The sequence below is a fragment of the Mustela nivalis genome (genome assembly GCF_964662115.1).
Source record: "Mustela nivalis genome assembly, chromosome: 5".
In the NCBI taxonomy this organism is placed as follows: Eukaryota; Metazoa; Chordata; class Mammalia; order Carnivora; family Mustelidae; genus Mustela; species Mustela nivalis.
In genome coordinates this window covers 36,842,661-36,847,694 of record NC_139024.1, presented here as the reverse complement: position 1 = coordinate 36,847,694, position 5,034 = coordinate 36,842,661, and the positions used below count along the sequence as shown (strand labels likewise).

Genomic DNA, 5,034 nt, shown 5'->3' with positions numbered 1-5,034 from the left:
TTCACAAATGACTAGTCATTTATCCTAATACTGTATATTCCCCTCAGATCTGAAATATTATTTTAAAATTTGGTTCTGTTTCTGGATTCAATTTTGTTTTAGCAAACTATATTTCTACTTTTGTTCTAGTTTTTAAATTACATCAGGTTCTTAAAATATTTTAATATTATTACCATTTGGCACATTATGTTCCCATTAATAATTTATTTTTTAATTCGAGGGCTTTAAATTTAAGTCCTGTCTCTCAGAAGTCCTCAATAGTTTGCTCTTGTTCTTTTTTTTTCCCCCTTTGTCTTCCATTTGCATAGAAAACTTATTGGCCTCATATGAGTCTCCTGGGGCTTGTGCTTTTTCTTAAGAGTTTGGGAACTTCATATTCCTGTAGACCAAGCCTCACATTCCAGCCCAACTGCCACAAAGCTTATATAGGGTATTATAGAATTTCAGTCAAATTAATATATTTTCCCACTGATTCCAGTTATTACATTTACAGCTACTTCAGGAATCTCAGAAGGGAGGGATATCCATGCTAAGTTTGAATTTAAGCTTCCCTCTCAAGTGTCCTCGTCAATCTTTGGAGTTTCCCAGACCATGTTAACAACCATAATGCTGGGACATCATGGTATGTCCCAAAGGAGTAGGACAAAATACCACACAAAACCTCAATTTTACTTCCATAGTTATCCACATCATCATGTGTTATTTTACTAAATGTTTCAATTATGAATATTCGCTAAATTTTATAAAATGCTTTAAATTATATCTATACCAATGATCCTATTTTTGTCTTTTAACATGTGTATGTGAGCAATTACATGATAGAGTTACTAATGCTGAAACAACCATCCCTGCTTTTGTAGGATAAACCATGATTAGTTTATGATCGACTATCTTTTTGGTGCACCACTCTATTTAATTTATGGTCATATAAAATATATATAATTGTTATGCTTAAAATGAAATTTTATTTTTATAAAATTTTTATTAGTATCTAACATATGAATCAGATATTCACGTGTTTATTCATAAATGAGAAATAACAAATTTACAATTATCTACTGAGTGTATACTGTATGGTCAACAGTGTTTAAAACACTCAGGTTTCATCTGTGTCTTCATGTAGTTTACCCTCCAGTGGCCAGAGATACACAATAATCATGTTTAAAAAAGGGGAGTGGGGGAAAAGGTAAAATAAATTCACACTGTGATTCAACAAGTAAAATAAATTTGATTGAATTGGATAACAAGGGCCTGAAATAGCATTCTTCAAGGGAGTGTTCAGGGAAGGACCTTGAAAAATTGCCTTAGAACTTTAAGGATGAGAGGGATTCACACCCTAGGGAAGAATGTTCCAGGGAGAGCAAGAATAAAAGTCCCAGGAAACTTCTAGGTTTTTTTCCTGATTTTTTTAAAATTTGGTAATGCTAGTATTTTTGAAGAGTGGGAAGAAATTTTAGAAATTTCTGTTGTCTGGGATAGGTCCTAGATAATTTCAGTGAAATAAAGATTATTGATTTGTTAAAGGTTATTAATCAGAACATTTGCCAGAAAAATCCTAAAAACCTGGTTGCATCTGGTTTGGAATTTCTTTGATATCTTTTCTATTTATGTTTCTGGTTATCGGATAGCTCCTAGGTTTTCTACTATTTTAATATTTATGTAAAAAATCCTTATTTTCAAATTTATTTCCACCATATATAGAATATTTTCTCATGGTTTTTAATGTAACCTCTGTGATTGCTAGTTCTTTTTAATTACATTTGTCAAGTAATTTTCTTTATTTCCTCCAAAAATGTTTCTAGGGTTTGCTGTTTTCAATGTTCTTGTAGCTAATTGTCATCTTTTCAGAGTATCAATCAGATGAAGAATCATCAGCTACTCCTTCTTCTGCTTCTTAATTCCTTAAGTTATGTCTTTGGGTATTACCTTCTTGTCCTTTTTTTTTTTTTTAGGATCTTAGATCAAATTTTTTTAACTAATGAATTGTCTTCCACATCAAAAACTCTCTTTGATGACATAAGTTTGGACACATTGTATTGCAGTAATCAAAGTATTCTCTTTGTTCCAATATTACATAATAAGAGGATCAAATATTTTTAAGTTTTCATGGCTCTTATTTCTATATAACACATTGGAGCCACCAATTAACTTTTACTCATTTCTAGTTTGATTAGCCTTGTAGTTTGTAGAACGTTCTTCCAGGTGTTAATAATAAGTAGATTTTTTTTTTAGCTAAAGTTTTCAAAGTTTAAATAAATCTGTGTACTTTTACTTGTATCTGTAACTATGCTCATATGAATTTAGTAAGTTCCTTAAGAGGTAGTAGCCTGACATCACTTTATTTTTTTTATATGAGCAATCAACTGATTTATAAAAAGATGCAATAATATTTAAAGTGATACAAAATATCAATTTCAAAACATAAAAAAGTGAGTGTAATAAACATACTCAGCTCATAACAGAACAATTGGATAAGAAGATTAATTCATGCCATAGCATATTGCCAATATGAACTGGCAACAAAAAGTGGATAAAGGAAGGCAGAGGAACTCTGTCTTTTAAGAATTAGAACTGGAGGGCTCCATAGTCATCTGGCATCTGCTCCATGCTGTACCTATGATTAGAAATATACACGATGGGAACTCCAGGAATCTTCCTGATCCTTTGTTTAAGGTCCGGGTCAACTAACACTTGTGCCTAGTTACTCTCTGTATGAAGCAGTCATCTGCATAGGTTCCTTTGTGTGTGCATGGTAATCGTTCAGATCTTGTATCCTTGGCAATCTTTAGAGCTGCTTGATACTTTGGCCCCAGTTTCTCAATTTCAGCCATTACACAGTCAGTTATATAAGGGATATACTTGGTATAAAGACAGTCCATCATTGACCGTACTAAGTCAAGTTTAACCTTTAACAGAAAAGTTGATGAAGTTTGTATCAACCACGATGTGGTAAGGTGAGCCCAGCTGTGTGTTATATTGGAAGAACAAGCAGGAAGGGTGTTGGGGGACTTCTCTTTCCTTGAGTGCACTGGGATCTTTTTTTCCTTTCTTTTTAGGTTTTAATCTATCCTTCTCTTTAAGCCTCTAATCTTGGAGACTAAGCATTCGCTTCATGGTTGCATACTTTCTTGCTTTCTTTTGCTTCCCCATGTTCACAATGTACATTTGTTACTTCCAGAATCACTGCCTGATATCACTTTAATTCATTCACTCATTCCTTCACTTAACAGATATCTACTGAGTCCCTACCTTGCATAAGCTGTTGCCCCAAGAAATGAGGACAAAGCTACAGGTAGGAAAGAGAAGATCCTGCCTTTTTGTGCCATTATAAATGGAATTTATGACATGGAAAAAGGGGTACCTGGATGACTCAGTCACTTAAGGATCTGACTCTTGATTTCTCTTCATTGTGGCTTAGGTCAGGATCTCAGGGTCATGAGATCGAGCACCTGTGTGGAGATCTGGGGGTCATACTCAGCATAGAGTCTGCTTGTCCCTCTCCCTCCTCCTCTATCCTTCCCTCCATCTTACCTGCTGGCCTGGGCATGGGCACATGTGTGTACATTCTCTCTCTCTCTCTCTCTCTCAGATAAAGAAGTAAAATATTGAAAAATAAGTGAACAAAAGTACACATACTGAGAAAGATATGAAATCATGTACAGTACTGTTCCTACAAAGATGACCAATTACCATGTTGGTATATTTATTTTCTCTTTTTCTTAATAAGGTTTAAAATGAAATATTTGGTGAAGAGATTTTACTCCTCTTTTAAACATAACAATCCAAATTCTGAAGGCAATCACATTAGAATTTAAGGGTCTTAGGTGGGTCAAGTAAGAATCCTACATCACTTGAACCAATGTCCTCAACCTTTTTGAAAACTGAAAATAAGCCAGATTTTCTTTGTTGCATGTTTTCCACTAGCTGTTGCTTAACAGAGAACATTTCAGAAGCCTCTCTTTGCATTGCTGTCTTGATTTTCTTTTTTTCAATTTCAGCAGAGTGGCTCATAAATAAACATGTTCACGGCTCAGGTTGGGAGTGACAGTTTATTCCTACTATTTTGATGGATTGTACAAGATATCTACAGTTCTCTTCTCTAACTAAACATCCATGCATGGACTGTAAAATTAATCATAACATGGCAGGATGCCTAAGAATTTGGAACTGTTTCTCTCTTGGTGACTCTCAGTGTCAAAGTGAAACTTTCCTTTCAGTAATGATAATTAACAAAACCTACAAAACTCACTTTTGGAAATTTACTCTCTAACTGATGTATGTATTGCCCTTTCTCTCATAAACAAAGCTTCATGTGCTCAGATGTCTATAGATTCTTTTTGATTAGAAAGTAAATCTTGTCCTTTGGTCATTGAATCATTATTGATGCTTTTAATGAAAACCTGTGATATTTTTCACATATCTGCTGATGACCTTGATGTCTGTGTACATAGGCAGTGCTTCATCATTAAAGATTGGCACCCAACTGTGGTAATGCCCTTCTGTGAACCCCAGCTGCTGTGCACCTTGAGAACAAGCTTGGCCCTAATTGCAGGGGAAATGGGAGGTAAAGGGACGGCTGTGTATATATCACTTAGGCCCAATACAAGGGGATGTCACACTTGTTCGAATGTTTACTCTCTTTTTTATTCTTCTTCCAGCTGAGTTCTTTCAACTCACTGGGAAGACGCTGGTGCTTGAGAACTGAAGGTCATGAATTCTATCTCACTGGCAGGTTTCATGGATGTGGTTAGCAGATGACTATGATGTCTGTATTCTTTGTATATAGGGTCACAGATCATTAAACATCACTTCCATTAACATCTGCTTCTGTCTTTCAACAATAATGTATGTGAGCCAATGGAATGTCTTAACAGGGGAAAGGTAACAAATTTATTGGCCCTGCTTTACAGGCATCTTTGCACACATAAACACAGAAAATATTAATGGCTATACATTATATGATCATCACAAGAAATATTTTCTCTTGTGTGCTACATAAAAAACACTACGACTGAATGAATAATTCAAAAAAGT

General features: G+C 34.6%; 1 pseudogene across 1 annotated transcript; it reads right to left on the bottom strand.

The window, feature by feature from the left end:
• Positions 1–2,565: 2,565 nt before the first annotated feature.
• Positions 2,566–3,150, bottom strand: LOC309865941 (rRNA-processing protein FCF1 homolog pseudogene; annotated as a pseudogene). Its single transcript has one exon. The product of its transcript is annotated as an rRNA-processing protein FCF1 homolog pseudogene (transcript).
• Positions 3,151–5,034: the final 1,884 nt, after the last annotated feature.